The sequence below is a fragment of the Mus musculus genome, chromosome 7 (genome assembly GCF_000001635.26).
Source record: "Mus musculus strain C57BL/6J chromosome 7, GRCm38.p6 C57BL/6J".
NCBI lineage: Eukaryota > Metazoa > Chordata > Mammalia > Rodentia > Muridae > Mus > Mus musculus.
Genome location: NC_000073.6, coordinates 11,227,064 through 11,249,174, shown reverse-complemented (window position 1 = coordinate 11,249,174; position 22,111 = coordinate 11,227,064). Strand labels below are relative to the sequence as shown.

Sequence of the window (22,111 nt, the reverse complement as noted above, 5' to 3'; positions counted from 1 at the left end):
CTTGGTAGGCACCATGGAGGGGAGCACCACCATCAAGGCAGTAAAGCACAAGATCCAGGTTCTGCAGCAGCAGGCTGATGATGCGGAAGAGAGGGCTGAGTGCCTAGAGCAGGAAGTGGAGTGAGAAAGGCAGGCCTGGGAGCAGGCTGAAGCTGAGGTGGCCTCCTCTTTACTGCAGGATCCAGCTGGTTGAAGAGAAGCTTGACCTTGCCTAGGAGCACCTTGCCACTGCTTTGCAGAAGCTGGAGGAAGCAGAGAAGGCTGCAGATGAGAGTGAGAAAGGTATGAAGGTGATTGAAAATAAGGGGTCTAAAAGATGAAGAAAAGATGGAACTCCAGGAATTCCAGCTAAAGGAAGCAATACACATTGTAGAAGAGGCTGATAGGAAGTATGAAGAGGTGGCTCATAAGTTGGTGATTATTGAAGGAGAATGGGAACGCACAGAGGAACGTGCTGAGCTGGCAGAGACCCGCTGGCAGAGGCCTGTTCCCGAGAGTTGGAAGAGCAGATCAGACTGATGGACCAGAACCTGAAGTGTCTGAGTGCTGCTGAAGAAAAGTATTCTCAAAAAGAAGACAAGTATGAAGAAGAAATAAAGATTCGTACTGATAAACTCAAGAAGCCAGAGACCTGTTCTGAGTTTGCTGAAAGATCAGTAACCAAACTGGGGAAGACCATTGATGACTTGGAAGATAAACTGAAGTGCCCCAAAGAGGAGCATCTCTGTACACAAAGGATGCTGGACCCTGCTGGACCTGAGCTAGAAGTAAACCTTCCCCATCCCTGCCCAGCGGCCACTCCTCCCTCTGACCTTGACGCTGCCAGAGGACAGCATCCCTGAAGCTGACTTTGAAACTGAGGGCTGATCTTTTTAACTGAAGGCTGCTTTCCCTCCTGTCACCCCCTCTACTCCTCTTGTCTTTTGCACAAACCTGTGTCAGCCTCTTCCCAGAGTTCCAGCGGGAGGGGCTGAACACCTTTTAGAACAATATTTAAGGGAATGTGAGCACAACACAGTGTCTTCAATGCAGTTGTGATATGCACATTGTGATTACTTTCTGTCTTAGCAACCATTTTTAACATTCCGAGCACTTCTGCCGCTTGGAGCAGCACATTTTAGCCTAATGGATACTGTCTCGCCATGGAGGAGAAACCCAGGATTGGGCCTGCCTTCCTGAGAGCCAGCAGAGCTCAGGCAGGCTCCTTTGTGGGAGACCTCACTGCTCTGCACCAAGTCTTAGCCAGACAACAGGGAGATTCTAGGAAGTTAGCCAAAAACAAAAAACTGTTCCCGGCTGTGAAGGTTTTCAGCTTTGGTTTCTTTGAACAACTTTACCCTTATTTTTATTTTGTACTTTTTCCATCAGATGTGACCAAATAAGACAGTGAGACATCTGAGAAGCCCCACCTCCCACGGCCTCATGAATGTTAGGCAAACGTGCTACCATTCAGCCCCAGCTCTGAGCCCAGATTTGTCGCAGCTCTATCCCTTTCCTAACTGCTCAAAGATGGATCATACCGCCCCTTAGTGTTGTGCTGACCTCTTAGAGGTCACCTGCCCCCAAGGGAGACAGGGAAAAGGAAAATTGTGTTTGTGCCACTGATTTAGCCACATGAAAATCATCTCATCTCCCTTTCCTGAAGCTGAGGTCTCTAAAGTGCCATCTCATTGTGCTTTGTATCAGTCAGTGCTAGAGAAATCTTTAATAGCTTATATGAAAAAAAAAAAAAACTTTTAAAATTTTACATTATTTTGAATTTTTTTGTTTTGCTTTTTGGGGGTTGGGTTAGCTTGGCCAAGCCATTGGCAGTGAGAATTCTTTGCAGTCTGTGGGGTAGTGGTGTGCTGATCTTTAAAGTGTCCCCACCTGTAGTGGCTATTCCTGGTTGTCAACTTGACTATATTTGAAATGAACTACAATCCAGAATTGGAAGGCCCACCAGTGACCCTTATCTAGAGGCTTGGAGACAGAAGTTTCTGATATGGATCTTGGTATGGAATTCTTCAGGCATAGTGGCTATGGACTCCAGAAGATTAAATCTCTGACTTCAAGGTCATCTGGGATTAAAGGTGTGGTGGAACACGCCTTTAATCTGGGCTATACCTTCTGTTGGAGACAATATAAGGACATTGGAAGAAAGGAGTCTTGCTCTTGCTCCTTAGCCTGCTTGCTGTGTGAGGCTGAGTAACTGCTAGATCCTTGGACTTTCATTCACAGCTACTACTGAATTTATCGTCATGGTATTCCACACAGTATTGCTTCTGACCAAGGAACTCATTTCACTGCCAGAGAAGTGCGACATTGGGCCCACGATCATGGAATTCATTGGTCTTACCATGTTCCCCATCATCCTGAAACAGTTGGTCTGATAGAAAGATGGAATGGCCTTTTGAAGATGCAGTTACAGCGCCAATTAGGTGGTAACAGCATGGAAGGCTGGGGCAGAGTTCTTCAGAAGGCAGTATATGCTTTGAATCAGTGTCTGATATATGGTAAAGTTTCCCCCATAGCCAGGATCCATGGGTCCAGGAATCAAGGGGTGGAAAAGGGAATAGTTCCACTTACTATCACTCCTAGTGACCCTCTAGGAAAATTTTTGCTTCCTGTCACCATAATTCTAGGTTCTGCTGGCCTAGAAGTTTTGGCTCCAGACGGGGGAGTGCTCCTACCAGAAGCTACAACAAATATTCTATTGAACTGGAAGCTCAGACTTCCCCCTGGTTATTTTGGGCTTCTAATGCCCTTAAACCAACAGGCTAAAAAAGGAATAACAGTGTTAGGAGGGGTGATAGATCCAGATTTCATGGGGAAATTGGATTACCTCTTCACAATGGAGGTAAGCAAGATTATGTCTGGAGTGTAGGAGATCCCTTAGGGCGTCTCTTAGTACTACCATGTCCTGTGATTATAGTCAATGGGAAACTACAACAGCCTAATCCAAGTAGGATGTCAAAGGGCACAGACCCATCAGGAATGAAGGTATGGGTCAATCCTCCAGGAAGAAATCCAAGACCTGCTGAGGTGCTGGCTGAAGGTGAAGGAAATTCAGAATGGGTAGTAGAGGAATATCCCTCCATGGCTTCTGCATCAGCTCCTGCTTCCTGATCTGCTTGAGTTCCAGTCCTGACTTCATTTGGTCATACAGCAGTATGGAAGTGTAAGCTGAATAAACCCTTTCCTCCCCAACTGCTTCTTGGTTATGATGTTTGTGCAGGAATAGAAACGCTGACTAAGACACCACCCAATTGCCATGTTCAGCTGGTTTCTTCTCGGCCTGAGAGTTGGGCACCCTGCAGATTCCTGGCTAGTTTGTACTCTCCTCCAACCAGAGAAAGAGAACTCCGTTGTGCAACTGTTTTAATACTGAATATTGACAAGTGACAATTTGAAATAAAGAACCAGTCCCTACAAAAAAAAAAAAAAAGAAAAAAAAGAAAACAAAAAAAAAAGAAAAAAAAAAAAAGAAAATCAAGTCTTTGCTAAAAATAGACATCAAGTCTATATAGCTCACTTCTGAGGCAAGGCTTTCCTGCACTCACTCCCCTATACTGAACTTCCTGACACACACACACACACACACACACACACACACACACACAAACACACACTTTCCTTTCCTCTGTTCCCACTCTCTTCCTTAATTTACTAGGTTGGCCTCAAGGTTATAGACAGGTGTGAATCAGCACACTCAGTCAGTACTGATTTTCTGTAACCCACTGTAACTAAGGCTATGCTAGAACTATGCTGTTGAGTACTTTAACCCCTGGAAAGGACAGCACTTTGAAAAACTTTTTGTTCCCTCCTTGCCCATACACATGGGTCCAACCTAGAGTTAGCACTCTGGTTACTGTTAGTTTGTAAAGCTCTATAATTTTTAAAAAGATTTATTATTTTATTTATATATGTGGCTGGTTTGCCTGCGTGTATGTCTGTGCCACTTTTGTGTGCCTGTTGCCCTCAGAGGCTACAAGAGGGCACCAGATCCCAGGGAACTAGAGCCACAGATGGCTGTTGGCTTCCATCTTGGTATTTTGATTTGAACCTGGGTCTTCTGGAAGAACAGCCAATGCTTTTAACAACTAAGCCATCTCTCCAGCCTCCTAGGAAAATGGTAAGCAAGCCTGCCAGCCCTAACTAAGCTGTCAATACCACCCTGCTGAGGAATAAGTTTCCAACACACAACCAGTATCCAAATCAGAGGACCATGCATTTTCATTGGCCCAAGTGTTTGTTTAGATCCTAAGCAAAGTTTATCGTCCTTGCAAGTCACAGTCTAAATGTGGATTCTATTCAGAATGTTCTCACAGCATCCCCAGGTCACCTCCTCACAAGCATAGAGCATAGAGTTCAAAAACATAGAGTTCGAAAGAAGGCCTTAGCATATACACTCAAGCTACCTAACCCTGACCATGCATTTCTCAGTATCTAGACCGGTGAGAAGTAACTACCTATTAAAAAGAATTAGAAAAACTAGAAAACAAACTTCAGAGAGGCCAGGCTCATCAATGGCATTTGCTGCTCACAAGTTCCCCAGAGGGCCAGCAAGATAGCTCAGCAAGTAGATAGATTGGCTCTACACGGTAGGCAGAGAAAACAGACTCATATACACATGCCATAGCACAAATGCCACCCTCCTTGGCATAAAATATAAATATAATCACGTTTTTCTAAAAACAGTTTACAAAAAAAGAGAAAACCCCAACATAAGACTCTTTAGAAAAAAAAAAAAACCTTATAAAAAGCAGAGACCACTGAAAGTAAGGACTGAATACATTTTTACTACTACAAATATGATAAAAACAGAAAAAAACAAAATAAGATCTCTCTTAACTGAAACTGGCCTTCCATTCACGATCCTCCTCCCTCGGCCTCTCAAGGACTAACACAAAAGTATCACTACATCTGGCACAAAAATAAATATGGGGGATGGAGAAGAGTGAGGGCTTAGTAGTAAAAACGCTATTCACTACAGGGGAGATGGCTCTGTGGTGAAGAGTATGGACTGCTCTTCCAAAGGACCTGAGTTTGATCCCTAGCACCATGTCAGGAGGCTCACAACGTCCAGCAATTTCAACTGCAGTGGATGTGGCACATCTGGCCTTCTCCATCACCTGTACTCACACACATACTGATGCACAGACACACTCACAGATGTAGGAGATGGGAGATCCTCATGATCACAGGTAAGCCTTCAGGGAAACAAGGAATGTTAAACATGTAGGGTTAACTCTTCAGAGGAAGGGTTCCAGAACCTATTTTCTACCCAGAAGGATGGGAGTGCAGCTGGTTAACAGGCAGGTGCCATTTGTATGGTCACACCTGACCCCCCAGACTCTGAGCATTTATCTCCCTCTATAGAGCCACCCTTGCCCAGACCCTTATAGTTAGCTGTTTGTGCTGAGCCTGCTTTCCCAATTAAGCTATAGAACTTATCTTTATGGAAGAGGTCACATGTACTTTACAGAGAGTTTCAGTGGAGTCATGCCTTAGGCATTATTGTGCATACAGAATTAAGTATCACCAAAAAATTTTGACTAAACTCTTCGGGACATGGAGTTTGCACATAACCCTGCACACATAGACATGACTAAAAGAATAAAAATATATTGGGGGCGGGGTTGGGCAAAGGGGAAGACTAGCTAAAGAATTTGGAAATCTCACCTCTGGGTCCTACAAAACACCCTTCTTCTTTCATGGTCGTCTTCTCTACATTATCCTGGGAGCCTAAAGATAAATAACACAGGAAGAGATGAGTCTAGAAAGTGCTTGAAGCATGGGAAGAAAAGAAGATAAGCTCAGAGAGACCAGAAGCCCAAGGTTTTCCAGTATCACCTCCCAGTACAGGGTCCCCTGAGACAGAGCAGGCTGCCAGGATTCCTCTTGGGTAAGAGCCACATCCTCAAAGGTGAGAGCCACCTGAAAAGTCATTAAACATATTAGCATTGGCCTCGTGTTTTGCCAAAAAATACAGAAATTAATGCCCAAACTACACAGCACATCCTGAAGGCTATGCTGTTTCATGGGACACAAGGGAAGAGACAGGTTGTTTGGAGCATGTAATGGCTAGTTTTAATTGACAACTTGAAACAATCCAGAATCACCTAGGAAGATATTCCCGGTGAGGGACTACCTTGAACAGGTTGACCTGTGGGCACATCAGTGAGATTATGTTGATAATCTTGATTATGTTAAGGTGGAAGACCCATCCTAAAAGTAGTTGATACCATTCCTGGGTGTGAGTACCAGAATGTATAAAAAGGGAAAAGTAGAATCACTGAGTTGGCTCAGAGGGCAAAGGCACTTGGGACCAAGCTTTACAACTTGATCTCTACTCAGGGACCTTAGCAAGGAAAAGGCAAGAACTCAACTCCCAAAGATGTTGTCAGGATTCCAAATGCAATCTTATACTTACAGTCACTAGTTAGATGAATACATGAAACCTTAGAATGAATGAAAGTCCTGGGTGTGGCAGCTTACACCTTTAACCCCAGCACTTCCAGAAGCAGAGCTAGATGGGCCTCTGTGAGTTTCAGGCCTGAGAGGGCTTCTTGGTGAGACCCTGCCTCAAACCAAACAAGCAAACAGAAAACTAGGGGAGCATAAGCATGCATGCAACTACTGTTCTTGGTGGTTCTGACCCCAAACATGCTGTAAGTAGCTCTCATGGGCTCTGCTACAATGACTTCCCTGGCTGTGATGAATCTGGATTTGTGAGACAAGCAAACCCCTTTTTCCCTCAATGCTTCTGTCAGGGAATCTTATCACATAGGAAACAAAGCTAAGGCAGGGCATACTATATCAGTGTGAAGGGAAGATGCCTCCTAAACAGGAGCTCTTAGAAAGTAACTAACAGCAAAGTCAAACCGTGGGCTGTGAGAGAGGGTCTGTCTCGAGTGTCACAGGCATGACAAAATAATGATGATGGGACCAAAACCAATAACCTTAAAAACATCATTTCTTGAGCTTCACTGGTCCAGCTAGTTTCCTTCCCTTGCTGAATGCTTCCAAACGCCTCGGTTCAGAAGTTAAGAAGCCTAGAGTTTCAATCCAAGCTCCTGAAACTACCACTCAACAGCTGTGCAACATTAAGAACAACACTTCATCTCTGAGCCACCATTTCCAGAGAAACACAGTAATTCTCACGTCATGGGCAACAGCTATGAGGAAGGAAAACAAAACAAAACAAAACAAAACGAACAGAAAAAGGTAGCCATGGGTATAAAAATACCCATGGAATAGAGATGAGCTTTCTGAAAGAGAAATCATATCACATTTAACTTGTCTGGTATCTGTTAATTAATACAGTCTTTGGTAAATATGGCTGATACCTATGTACAGGTCAGTGACTTGAGGCTAGACGATGTCCGCAAGTTGCATATTTTTGTTAAGGTCATAAGTAGTCCAAGCTGGTCTCAAACTTGCTATGTAGCCAGGGCTGACCTTGAACTCCTGATCTTCCTGCCTCTGCCTCTCCAGTACTGGGATTACAGAAATAAATAAAAGGAGTGCTACTTGGGCAAGTGAGATGGTTCAAAGAGTAAAAGAACTTCCCTCAAGCCAGACCACCTGAGTTTGATCCCCAGAACCCATATGAAAGTAGGAGGGGGGCTGGTGGATAAGACTCATCTTCCAAAGGTCCTGAGTTCAAATCCCAGCAATCTCATGGTGACTCACAACCATCCTTAATGAGACATGATGCCCTTTTCTGGTGTGTCTAAAGACAGTTACAGTCTACTGACATATAATAATAAATAAATCTTTAATAAACAAACAAACAAAAAGTAGGACAGGACCAATTCCTGAAAGCTGTCTCACGACTTCCACACTTGAGCCATTGCTTGTATGTGAATAGACACAAAAACACGTAAAACACATAAATTGTTAAGTTTTTAAATTTTTAAATGCTTTCATTTTATGTGCATTGGTGTGTTGTGTGCATGTGTGTCTATGTGAGGGTGTCAGATCTCTTGAAACTGGAGTTCCAGTTGTCAGCTGCCCTATGGGTGTTGGGAATTGAAACTTGGGTCCACTGAAAGAGCACCCAGTGCTTCTTACCACTGAGCATCTCTCCAGCCCCAAACTTAAAAAAGCTTTTTAAAAGTGGCATTTGATTAGAAATGTGACATAGAATGGTCTTGCAGAGATCTGAAGACTGAGGCAGAGTAAACCTCAAAGATAAAAGCTGGAAAAGCAAAGGAAATGTTGGGTGAGATTGGTACACCTGAATAGCAGTGAGCCAGACGGGGAATCAAGAGCCTAAGAAGTCAGCCAGGAAGAATTCTATACTTAACAGATCCTGTCTGATATGAATTGATGAAAGTCCTTAGCCTGGAGCTGCACTTCAGTCTTCAATCTCTTAAATACCTACCAGAGGCCTGACTTTCCGTCATGAGGAAGCTGTAGGAGGGCTAACTAGCAGAGCAGCAATGCTGTAAAGTGAGGGCTATGTGAGTCCTTTATTAGAAGCAGAAATGGCAACAAACAGGACCCAGTTATTAAACCAAATCTTAGATGATTGTTGCCCATTGTCACAGAAGTTATCTTTGGGCTTCTAGATTATTACTAGGAAAGAGTCATCTGGGTTCCTTTAGATCGACTTAGAGCAGACCCAATTCCAAAATGTTAGTTATAGAAAAGGAGGCCGGATGGTATATATGGAGGCGGGGGCGGGGGGGGGGGGAGGTGCAGCAGCCAAGAGGCCCAAAAGAGCAGTGATAACCAAACTTCTTAGATTATAAAGGGAAGGTACATATTAGGGAGTGAGCTCCTACTTTCTTAGGTACGGCCTCCAGTGCATAAAGGACCCTCTCAGGTACAAGCTGAAGGGGAAAAGTAAGAAATAAAGGGAAAGGACATGAGTGCTTATAGGTATGGTGGAAGAGAAAGTTTACCATAGATAAGTGGGAGAGCACAGATAGAGACAGAAACACCTGGGAGTTTCCATGGTGGACATGACCCTGAGCCATGTGAGAAGAGGAGCAGAAGAAGAGAGAACGAGGAGCGGGGGTGGGGGGTGAGGGTGGGGTTGGGGGGTGGGAAGGTGCAGCAGCCTAGAGGCCCAAAACAGCAGGGATAACCAAACTTGTTAGATTGTAAAGGGAAGGGCAGCTGTGGGGAGATCAACCCAGCTCCACAGCTGGGGGAGTTTAGGGGGGACTAAGTATGCCAGCCAAGAACTCTTGGTGACCTGTAAAGATAAGGTTGCTTAAACAATACAGCAGTGGGTGTGCTTTGTTCTGTTTAGTAGACACTTAAGCTTTTTGTCCCAGCTTTGAAACCTAAGCCTAAAACTAGGGATGATCCTGGCATGGTGGTGCACACCTTTAATCCTAACACTCAGGAGGCAGAGGCAGGTGGATTTCTGAGTTCGAGGCCAGCCTGGTCTACAAAGTGAGTTCCAGAACAGCCAGGGCTACACAGAGAAACCCTGTCTGGAAAAACAAAACAAACAAAAAGACTCGGGATGAACTGAATGTACCTGTGGATCCACTTTTCCTAAGCAAACACAATTATAAAGACTAACCTAGAGGCTCTCTTGGTTGACAGGCTCTCCAAAACTTAAGGAAGCATCAAAAGTCTCCGAAAACCCACAAGCCCGGTGCCCACTAGGGAGGACGCCATCCTGCTACCATGCAGGCAGCAGAGCCAGGAATCCCATGAGCTCCATAGAAACCCATATCTTCTTGCCCGGGGCAGGTGACTTTGGCTGCTGGCTGTCATGCCCAGGTCACAGAGCACAGCTCAGTTCACTGCAGTGTTTTGGTTTTGCTTGTGCACCCTTCCTCCTCACTACAGGCTAAACAGGAATGCAGCTAAGATCCCACACTGGACGTGAACTGAAGAGTAGAACAAGGATGACATCATGGCATGGAGCCAGTAGAGCTGCAGGCATTAGCATTTCACTTGCAGAGCAAGCCACAAGACTCTTGTGCTCTATACCTTCTGGGTAACATAGTTCTTTCTCTGCTTACAAACGGATTACTCCCTCCCCAAAGAGAAGAGGTTTTCTTACTCTTTATCTAAAGTAAGGTCCCAGACCTAGCATCATGGCTTAGACATACCTATTACTATTTATTATTATTTTTTTATGTTGTTATTCCTTTTTTCTTTTGATTTATTGGATATTTTATTTACATTTCAAATGTTATCCCCTTTCCTTGTTTCACCTCTGAAAACCATCTATCCTCTTCCCCCTCCCCCTGCTCACCAACCCACCCACTCCCACTTCCTGGCCCTGGCATTCCACTACACTGGGGAATAGAGCCTTCCCAGGACCAAGGACCTCTCCTCCCACTGATGACCGACAAGGCCATCCTCTCCTACATATGCAGCAGGAGCCATGAGTCCCACCATATGTACTCTTTGGTTGGTGGTTTACACCCTGGGAGCTCTGGGGGTACTGGTTGGTTCATATTGTTCTTCCTCCTATGGGGCTTCAGACCCCTTCAGCTCCTTGGGTCCTTTCTCTAGCTCCTCCATTGGGGACCCTGTGCTCAGTCCAATGGTTGGTTGAGAGCCTCCACCTCTGTAGTTGTCAGGCACTGGTAGAGTCTATCAGGAGACAGCTATAACAGGCTTCTGTCAGCAAGCACTTGTTGGCATCCACAATAGTGGCTGGGTTTATGGATCCCCAGGTGGGGCAGTCTCTGGTTCTTCATTCCTTCAGGCTCTGCTCCACACTTTGTAACTCCTCCCTTACAACCAACTGATGCCTTCTCTGGCTTCCAAGAGAACAGGCATGAAAAACAGTTCACAAGTCCTAGATACGGCAAAACATCCATATATAGAAGATAAAAATTAAAAAAAACTAAACCAACTCAGAAAAAGTAAATACTATAAGGGAAGATACAGTAATCTCATGTTTTAAAACATGGTGTAGCATATCACCTGTAGCATAACATCACAGGATTGCTGTAAGTCTGAAGCATGCCTGGTGGACTGCAGAGTCAGTGACTGAGGAAGATTTTTTTTCATATTTATTTTTTAAATTAGGTATTTTCTTCATTTACATTTCAAATGTTATCCCAAAAGTCTCCCATACCACCCCCCCCCACTTCTTGGCCTTGGCATTCTCCTGTACTGAGGCATATAAAGTTTGCAAGACCAAGGGGCCTCTCTTCCCAATAATGGCCAACTAAGGCCAACTTCTAATACATCGTCTAGGCAGCTAGAGACATGAGCTCTGGAGGTACTGGTTAGTTCATATTGTTGTTCCACCTATAGGGTTGCAGGCCCCTTTAGCTCCTTGGGTACTTTCTCTAGCTCCTCCATTGGGGGCCCTGTGATCCATCCAATAGCTGACTGTGAGCCTCCACTTCTGTGTTTACCAGGCCCCGGCATAGCCTCACAAGAGACAGTTATATCAGGGTCCTTTCAGCAAAATCTTGCTGGTGTATGCAATGGTGTCAGCATTTGGAGGCTGATTATGGGGTAGATCCGTGGGTATGGCAGTCTCTAGATGGTCTATCCTTTCGTCTGAGGAAGATTTAAGATGTACATAATGATGGTGTGTGTCTCAAGAGGAACCAAGGAAATGTAGCTCATCGACATGGGGAAATTCCTTCCTGGGATGGTTGCTAATTTTACATGGAATCTTACTGGCAAAGGCAAACACTGATAAAGACTAGGAAAGCAAAGCTCTATTTGTGGTGTGTGTGTGTGTGTGTGTGTGTGTGTGTGTGTGTGTGTGTGTCTGTGTGTGTGTGTGTGTGTACATGCCTACAGACACATACTAACAAAGACAGAGGATGACATTCAGTGTCTTTATTAACTATATTCCTTTAAGGCAAAGTCTCTCATTGGACCTAACCCAGTCATTTCTGCCAGTGTCTGGCCAGCTTTTAGGATCTGCCTGTCTCCATCACTCAAGGCAGGGGTTAAAGTAATCCAGAGTCATGGCCAGGTATTTACAAGTTCTTTTCATTTAAAGTCAGGTTTCCTGATCACAAAGGAATTGTTCTTATCTACTGAGTTCATCAACCCACCCACCCAATTCTTTCAATTTGCAAGTGCATTTTAAAAGTGTGTATTTGGAAAAGGTGCTTTTTACCCCCAAGGCCCAGTTTGTATCTGGGCCTTCCATGTGAGATGAATTCACTTGGGAAATGCCTCACTAGTGTGAGTGTCCCACCCCCATCCCATCCAACATACCTGAGAGAGGGAGTATGCACAAACCACCCAAAGTCTGAGACCTTCACCTCACCTTTGAGGCCCAGCAGGAGATTCTCTGGCATGATGTCCCTGTGATTCACCTTCTTTTCATGGCAGTAGATCAGGACATCTGACAACTCCTGAATTATCTGTGAGAACAAAAGCAGACTGGTGGGGGGAAGACTTTCACAGCTTCCCTGTGAGGTAGAACAGACATTATGAATTTTATCATTGCCATGGAATCTCATTTTTTGACTATAATTCTATTGTGTCTTTGTGTGTGTACACACAGCAATGGGGAGCATAGAGGACAATCTTTAGAGTGGTGCCTTACTATCAATCTTGTTTTTAGGCAGGGTTTCTCTCTGTAGCTCTTACTACCCTGGAACTCTCTCTGTAGCTCAGGGAGTAAAGGCCTCAGTGAACACCACTTGCCTCTTTGTTCTTTTTAAAAGAGGGCCTTCACTGTCTGGCCCAGGTCAGCCTTAAACTTATGAGATCTGTCTGTCCTTACATAGCACCATGGTTATAAACTAGCCAGATTCCCCCCCCATAGACTTAGCAGAACAGGAGCCAGACACAGAAGCTGTGCTGAGTGTATCCTTTCCCAGCCTTGAGTAGGCTGGCTTAGACCTTGCTGCCACTGTGAATGAGACCACCTGGAGTAGAGCCTTCTGACCCTGTACCCCCTGAGGCCACACTAACTGAGTTCCTGATTGGGAGGGCAGAGCTACATAGGAGAGAACATGAAAGAAGTAAAGAGACCAAGACAGATTTCTGATCAAGGCCCAATGTTTACTAAGAGTCTGTGCTTATAAAGGGGGGGTGGCCCATCCCCTGCCTAGCCAGGCTTCTTAATGCTTTGTTGCTAAGTTGTAAACACTAGTCTGTCAGAGCTATTAGCATTAGGTCACCAAGTTCACAGGTTGTTGGCTCTCTCAAGAAGACAGGTTCAGCCTCTCAGCTGTAAGTGCTTCTTGGAAAAGAGCAGTGCTGGTGACAGAACAATAGAGCCATCTAGATAGGAAGGCTCCATCCCAGGTGATCTCATTCACAGTGGCAGCAAGGTCTGAGCCAGCCTACCCAAGGCTGGGGGAGGCTACAGCTGAGCCAGTCACAACATTCCCCTTAAAGGATCAAAGGGAAGGCTATAGGAGTCAGAGATTTTATTGTTCAGCAAAGCCAACTGATGCTGCAGGGATAGTGAGTGCTATGGCTTTTCTTAATGTGCCCTACAATTTCTAGGTACCTTTTTTTTTCCTTTTATGAGATAAGGTTGCACTATGTAACCTTATGGCCTGAAACTTGATATGTAGACCAAGCTGAGTTGAACTCCTGAGCCTTCTGCCCCAGCCTTCAAAGTTCTGGAATTATAGGCCAGCCACACTATGCCCAACTAGCTTTTCAATATATGTTTATGGTTTCATTTTCTATCTAATAGAGTTGGACTTTTTATATACTATTTTCATCGATTTATTTGTTTTTCGGTGCCTATATATGTGAATAAGTGCATGGATAGGTACAAGGACAACCTTCTGGTTTTATCTCTCCTTCGACCATGTGGGTCCCAGGATGCTGGCGTTCAGCCTGGGAAGCAAGCATCCTTACCCAATGAGCTGTTTCTCCAGCCCCAGTTAGAATCTAATGCTTGATAAGAAAGACTCCAGGTGTGGTAGCCAGCACTAGAGAAGCAGAGGCAAGAGGATTTTTGTGAATTTGAGGCCAGCCTGTCTATATATATATATTGTTCCAGGTCAGACAAGAAGTGAAAGAACCTGTCTCTAAAAAAAAAAAAAAAAAAAAATCTATCAATAATAATATTCTGTGGCTGCACTGGGATCAACCCAAGGCCACAAACACACTAGAGAAGAACTAGACCAACAAATTACATCTAAGCACACCTAAAAACCAAAACATACAAACAAACAAACAAACAAACAAACAACCCTCATGGAAACAAACAGTCCAAAGCTGGGTGGCCTGTCATCCTAGGAGTTACAAGGCTGCAATTTCAAGGTTAACCTGGGCTAAACATGAGTTCCAAGTCATTCTAAGCTGTTTAGAAAAGACTCTGCCTCATCAAGGGAAATACAGCAACCTGAGCCAGGCATCATCCTGGAGATTTCAGGGAAGCCTGGGCTAGCCTGGGCTATCTAGCAAGATTTCCTGCAACTCAGAACAAAAAGAGATGAAGGCTAGTGAGATGTCTCAGTGGGTAAGAGAGCTTGTTGTACACGCCTGGTGACCTGGAGTTTCATCCCTGGAAGCCACATAAGGGTGAAAGGAGAAAACAGACTCTTCTCCAAGTTGTCTCATGACTTCTATATATGCCCACTATGGCCTGTATGCTCCCCCATCTCACATCCCACACGACTACACAATCGAGTAATTTAAAAAGAGTTGGGAAGGGGATATTGGCAGCTACAATCAGTCACTGTCATCACTGCATGCATCCTTGGTCCAGAACTCCCCTCACCATGGCTGTACGCTGCTCTCCAACTTCTGATTTCTCTGAAGCTCCTTTTAGAGCTCACCTCCTGGAGCATACTCCAGAATTAAGTATATCCGAGTGTCATCGTAGAAGTAGTTGTACAGGCGAAGGATGTTTGGGTGTCTGAAGGAGGAAGGAGGCAAGAGTCAAGGCAGGCAAGATAGCACAGTAAACAGAGACATTTGTTGCCAAGTGTGCTAACCCGAGTACCACTCCCAGAATCTGTATGTGGAAGAGAGGAAATAATTCCTGCAAGTTGTCCTCCACATGTGTCCTGTGACTCACATGTAGCCCATGTGCCATTATTCCCTGTAACTTAAAATAAATAAATAAATAAATAAATAAATAAATAAATAAATTGCTGAGCAGTTCAAGACTTTAATCTCAGCACTCCAAAGGCAGATGCAGGCAAATCTGGGAGGTCAAGAGCAGCCTGCTAGATCTATAGAGCAAATTCCAAGACAGCCATGGCTACACAGAGAAACCCTGTCTCCAAATAACCAAAACCCAATCTAAAATAAACAAACAAATAAGTAGATATAAGATAAAACCAATTACTTTGGGCAGAGTTTCACTGTGTAACTCTGGTTGACCTGGAACTCACTGGGAACCATCAGGCTGGCCTCACACCCAGTGATCCACATGCCTAGGCTTCTCAAGGGCTCCGGACAAAGGAATACCTTTTTAAAAAAGATGTGCATCATCTGAGGAGCAACACTGGGGTTTGACCTCTGACCTGCACATATGTGTACACTTGAAACTGGTGTGTCCAATACCTGGAGAAAATTGTCCTAACCAGAATGAGTTACAGAGAAGAGTTCTCAAGTGGAAAACAAAATGCTTATTTGGGAGTCATGAAGACTGACTTCAGAGGTCAAGGGCAGCAAGAGGGAAGCAGGCGCTGGAGAAGTCCAGCTCTGAGTTCCACATAGGTCAGGCTTACTGTAGGTGTGCCTGGATCTCCACTTCTGTGGAGTTGGTGCTCCAATCCCTCCTTGTCTATCTCAGACTTGAAGAGGACCTTCAGGGCCACGATGAAATGATTTTCCTTGAGCCCAGCCAAGTACGCACACCCAAATTGTCCCCTGCCCAGAGGATGCCCAATTTCAAAGTCATTGATGGTGAAATGCTTCCTGAATAGAGGGAAGAGATGGCCTCATCTCCGAGACTGGGAAGAGTTAGGGGTCCCCAACCGCTCCCCTTCCTAATTCACTGAGCTTACAACCTCAGCAGTGGTCTTCCATAGGGAAAATAGCATTTTAGATCCATGAGCCAATGCTCCTCTTGCCCTGCTTACTAGTCACCTGAGTCCCATTTTCTTTCCTCTAGAAACTTTGGCAAAGCACTCACCTGGTTGAGGTGCTGGGCTCCATCTGGCCAGTAGCTAAGAAAAGAGAGAGGAAAAACGGGTCTGATGATGCTCAATAGCAACCCTAGTCTGTGGGAGGTAGACAAGGAGGCCGGAGTTCAAAGTCACCCTCCACTCTATAGCAACTTTGAGGCCCACTTAGTCCATAAGAGAATCACCCTATCAGAGACTGGGGGAAGGTGGGAGGGGTAAGGGTATAACAGAGGGAAAGGAGCATCAAGAAATTTGTAGGGTAGGGCATGTGTGATGGTTTCTATATTCTTGGACCAGGGAGTGGCACCATCTGAAGGTGTGGCCTTGTTGGAATAGGTGTGATCTGGTTGGAATGGGTGTGTCACTGTGGATGTGGGTATAAGATCCTCACCCTAGTTGCCTGGAAGTTAGTCTTCCAGTAGCATACTTTGGATGAAGACATAGAACTCTCAGCTCCTCCTTCGCCATGCCTGCCTGGATACTGCTACGGTCCCACCTTCATGATAATGGACTGAACCTCTGAACCTGTAAGCCAGCCCCAATTTAATGTTGTTTTTTTAATAAGACTTGCATTGGTCATGGTGTCTGCTCACAGCAGTAAAACCCTAATTAAGACAGCATGGAAGGGAAAGGAAAAAGGGAGAAGGAGAAAAAGAAGGACTGCAGGAGAAGGAGAGATGGAAAGTGAGCCCAGGAAAGGAGGGGGGAGAGGAAAGAGAGGGAGGAGAGGGGAAAGGGAGAGGGAGAAGGAAGAGGGAGAGAGAGAGAGGGGGTGAGGGAGAGGGTGGATGAGGCAGAGAGAGAAGGCTGAAGCCTTCACTGCCAATGCACACACACACACACACACACACACACACACACACACACATCCCGCACCCCTGGCTGCGGATCCCAGTGACCTCTAACTGTCCCCATCTTGCTGCCTCGGCCTCCTGCTTGCAGGGAATTTTCACATGGGTGCCACCACTTTGGAGTCGGTCCGGGTTCTCCTACCTCTTACTTGTGTGTGAAGCCCAGCCCGAAGGAGATGACACTTCCCTGAACTCTAAAGAGGTGAGGGCAAGTTGAAGTCCTGCTAGTTTCTTAGGTCCTGGAAAAGGATAGGCAGGTAACGCTCTGACTCCAGCCTCCCCAACCGCCCGAATGTCTCACCCACCCAGGGACACACGGGACACACACACTGGTAATCCACTAGCACAGCAGCACTCAAGAGGTTTCCAGATTGCGCTTTGGCAGAGTCTAGTATATCCCAGCTAATAACCATTGGTTATCTTTCTGAAGTCATAAGCATGCCCAATAGGTGCGCCAGAGAAGCCAGGCTGCTTGCCCTATAGGTTGGTGGGGGCAGGTCCAGAAGGTGCCTAAAATCACTAGCAAGGAAAGTACCATTTGCTGAGGTCAGCAGGAGGGTTACTAAGTGTTTGTGTAGGTACAGATGACTGTCAATCAACCTCGAGAACCCCGTAGTAAGAAACAGTAAATATGTGTCTCCTCTGTCAAATACGATGAAATTTATATTTATTAGAATAGGGAATTAAAATCTTTACAAATCCTGCACTCACCTTTAATCCCAGCACTCAGGAGGCATGGGGGCATCTCTGAGTTTGAGACCAGCCTGATCTAAAAGAGCAAGTTCCAGGACAGCCAAAGCTACACAGAGAAATCCTGTCTTGAAAAACAAAATATTGGGGGCTGAACATTCAAAACAACCCAAGCAAAGCAAGATACAAAGCAAGATATTAAATTAGGCAGCAAAAACTGACCAGTAGGGGATTGCAACACAGACTTGGGAGCTGACTGCTTCTTGGGACATCCATCTACAAGTATATAACAAAAGTCTATTGTACTCAGGCTGCTACTGATCAGGCCACAGAACTTGGGAGCTGAAAAGCGACTCCAAGCCAGAATATCATAGAAAAATTTAACCTGAAACAATCAAAATCTAGGCCAAGTTACAGTTACATATTCCCATCCATCAGGATTTGCCAGATCCGGCATGGCATGCATTGTTCCTGCCTCTGGGACAGGACTAGCAGGCGTGGGCCTCCACAAGTGTCAGTAATGTTTGTTTGTATAACACTGTACATATTTTTACATTCCTGTTTCGAGGAATGTCCTCCTCTTAACGTTAATGACTCCATGATAATCGGGGAGAGCATGAGTCTGGGAGGGGAGGAGAAGGTGTAGCTAATGTCTCAGCAAAATGGCAAACTCCTCTGAAGGTGAGCAACTGTCTGTCCTGCAGAATGTGTCCCCACCTGCAGGTCTGTTCCTACCCTGTGGTCTGAGAAATGTTAGCCTCTCCCTTCCAAGAGGAGCCAAGTGTTCCAAGACCTTCCCAAAGTTCCTGACCTTTTCAGTACCCAGGGAGGTCTTTAGGAACTTAAATTTTATTTGACCCCTGTTCAAAATGGAAGCTCTATTGAAAAGGCTTCAGTTTGGTTCCTTCTTACAAAACAAATGTTTAAACCCTCCAACTAACTTGTAAGACTTTTTTGCAAGTGTCCTTTTTTGTTTGTCATCCCTTGCCCTCTGCCACCTCTCCACCCCAAGGGGTTCCTTTTTTAGGGCTAGGTATTTTGATAATCCTTATGTTGACCAGGCTGGCCTGGAATTCAAATGGATCTTTCTGCCTCTGGCTCCAGAGAGCTGGGATCAAAGGCCTGTGTTCCCACAACACAAGGCCAATCCAAGTATTATAACCCTCCCTATGCAGTAAAGATTTTGTTTCTACAAAGGCTCACTACTTTCTTTTTTGTTTTGTTTTGTTTTGGGTGTTTTGTTTTGTTTTTGGGTGTTTGGTTTTGTTTTTGTTTTTCAAGACAGGGTTTCTCTGTGTAGCCCTGTATAGTTCTGGAACTCACTCTGTTCAAGCCCAGTCTGGCCTTGATCTCAGAAATCTGCCTGCTCTGCCTCCCAAGTGCCTGGATTAAAGGTGGGCTCCACCAGTGCCCAGCTGGCTCACTGCTTTTAAAGGGAATTGACTGCCTGGAGCAGTGACCCTTTCCTGTTCTTTTCAGACTTAGCAATGTGAGTAAAACTGTAAAGACCAACTCCAGCTAAGGGGAAAAAACAAACCAACACCTGAAAAACAAGTAAACACACTTGTTTCCTGGGTGTATTCCCTTTGCATAGTCTTGAACTCACAGAGACACACTCCTCCCCTCCCCGCTGCACTCCCAATATGCACACACCTCTGCCACCCAGGTGCTGGGATTAAAGGCATGCCCTACAGTCAGCCAGCTAAGAGATATATTTTAAGAGTAGTCACTATGCTAAAAACAAAAATCTATAGCCTTCCAGTTTTAGTTTTTATTGCTTGAGGTTTGATTTTTCTATAGTTGTTGTTGTTGTTTGTTTGTTTTTTGAGACTGCGTCTCACTGTGGCCTAGGTAGGTCTGGAATTCACTATGAAGCTCATGTCTTTTCATGTACCCAATGGACACCCTGGGCTGTGCAAAGTAGACTGGCCTCAAGAAGTACATCTTTGTGGGAGAGTTTTACATAATGTGCATGCAAATGCTGATTTCTGTGCAAGGACACCTAATTGCTATGTTGGCAGTGTCATAAATGTTGAAGCATCTCCTGTCTCAATGTTGTGTAAAAATTGTTCTCCATCACCTCTGATTGGCTAAATGTGGAGAACTTTTGAAGTTGCTTCTAGGAAGGTCAACCTGATAAATCCCTAGACACAGTGACAATGGGACTTTGTTTATTGCCTGTATTGATTACTTTGATTATTGTCTGGTTTGTTCATTATTTAAGCTTTGTTTTTTTTTTTTTCCTTAACTATTTTGTTTATGCCTTAGGACTGGCCATAGACTTTGTATGAACCTAGAGTGGTATAAAAGCAGACTGGAAAAAAAATAAACAGGCCTTCAGCTTCAGAACTGGCTGGGGTCATGTTACAGTGTAGTCTTTTTTTTTAATTGTCTTTTTTTTAATCAATCCTTGCTCCCTTCCTGAAGAACCCATTGACTGACTGAGCTGGCTTGGTCAGTTAATAAAGATCGAAATAGCCAATAGCTGGGCAGGAGAGATAAAATAGGATTTCCCTTCCCAGTGAGGGCTCAAAGGTGGAGATAGAGATCAAGAAGGGAGTCATGAGGGAGTCGTCATGAGGAGATGATGGAGCAGGAGGAGCCAGGGAAAGACTAAGATGGCAGGTAACAAGACATGGGACTGGAAAATAGGCCAGGCCATCATAGTCAGGTCAGAATAGAAGAATTTCTGTCCAGCTGTAATTCTTGAAGCTTCTGTATAAATATAATCTCTGTGTCATGATGTGGGAGTACACACAAGAAAGACCATAGTTACACTTTTACATGACACAGTCCTCCTGCCTCAGCCACTTGTAGGCACACCCCACTACACTTGGTGGTTTCTTTTTCTTCTTCTTTTTCTCTGGAGAAAGGATCTCACCATGTAACCCTAGCTGAACTCATAGACGCACCTGTTTCTGTCCCCTGAGTGTTAGTAAAGGCTTGTACCACCATGCCCAGATATACATTTGGTTTCTTTTAGTAAATATTGTGTGTACGTGCATGTGTGTGAATGTTTTGACTGCATGTTTGTATGTATACTCCCTGCATACCAAGAGCCCAAAGAAGTCAGTTGCAAATGGCGTTATGGATGGCTGTAGGCCACCATGTAGGTGCTGGCAACCAGACCCAGTACTCTGCAAGAGCAATCACTGCTCTTAATACTGTGCTACCTCAGCTATATGGTTATATAGACAACTCTAGCATTTTCTCAGAAAGGAGAAAAAAAAAAAAGAAAGAAAGTAAATGATTTGTAGTAGAACCATATAGCTACACCTGGCAGAGCCATTATTCTCTACTTTAATAGGCTTGGAAAATATTAATTTATTTTAATTGTATCTCTGTGTGTCTGTGCACACTGAAAAATGCCTGTGGCAGTTTGTGGTTAGAAGAGGGTATAGGATCCCACTGGGGATCCACCTCTTAAACAACCACCAAACCTGGACACTAGGCAGACGCCAAGAAGAACCTGCTGACAAAAACCTGATATGGCTGTCTCCTGCAAGGCTCTGCCAGTGACTGGCAAATACAGAACTGGATGCTCTGAGTATCCATTGGACAGATCACAAGATCCCCTATGGAGGAGCCAGAGAAATATCCAGGGAGCTTTCACCTCCCCTACACTGGGCATTTATTGATCATTTATAGGACAAAGGACCTTTTTTTTTTTCTTTGATACATGACAAGGCCATCCTCTGCTACAGAAGCTTTTTTTCTAATATCCACTTATCAGTGAGTATTTTAATATTATCTCTTACATATGTCTCACCATTTAATTGGATGTTGGCTATTTCCTTGCTTTATACCACCTTAATTATATTTAGATTTGTCTGTTATATCCCTGATCTCTCCAAGAGTTTTATCATAAAGGGGTGTTGGGTTTTGTCAAAGGCTTTTTTTAGATGATCCTGTGTTTGTTTGTTTGTTTGTATTTTTCAGTTTGAATGCTGGAATGAATGCACAGATTTTTCTTCATTGATCCATTTGTGCATGTCTGAGATGAACCCGACTTAATAATGGTGTTTGGGACTTTTTATCTGTTCTTGGATTTCTTTAAGTATTTTTTCATTAATGTTCATGAAAGAAAGTTGTCAGTAATTACCTTTTCTTGTTGAAACATTGTGTGGTTTGGATATCAGGGTAAATGTGAGTAATAAAATAAATTGGGCAATGTTCCTTATGTTTCTCAGCTTGGAATAGTTTGAGGAGAATTGGTATTAGTTCTTCTTTGAAAGACTTGTAGAATTCTCAGCTAAAACTCTTGACTCTGGCCTTTTTGTGGTTGGGAGATTTTAGTGATAATTGTATTTCTAAAAGGGTGATAGGTATATTTAAATTATTTATCCTATCTTCATTTAATTTTGCTAAGTGGTCTCTTACAAGAAAATTGTCCATTTTTTTTAGAATGTCCAATTTTCTGAAGTACATGTTTTTGATGTAAGACTTAATGATTCTTTTCTTTTCCTCTGTGTCTCTTATTATGGCTGTCTTTCTATTCTGTTTTTGTTATTTTAATATTCTCTTTGTCATTTAGCTAGTTTGGATAAAGTTTTGTCAACCTTTTTGTTTTCTAAAATAACCAAC

The 22,111-nt window shown here is 44.2% G+C and overlaps 2 pseudogenes; one reads left to right on the top strand and one right to left on the bottom strand.

The window, feature by feature from the left end:
- Window positions 1-13: 13 nt before the first annotated feature.
- Window positions 14-842, top strand: Gm5996 (annotated as a pseudogene).
- Window positions 843-9,792: 8,950 nt separating this feature from the next.
- On the bottom strand, window positions 9,793-17,013 carry Gm39481 (annotated as a pseudogene).
- Window positions 17,014-22,111: the final 5,098 nt, after the last annotated feature.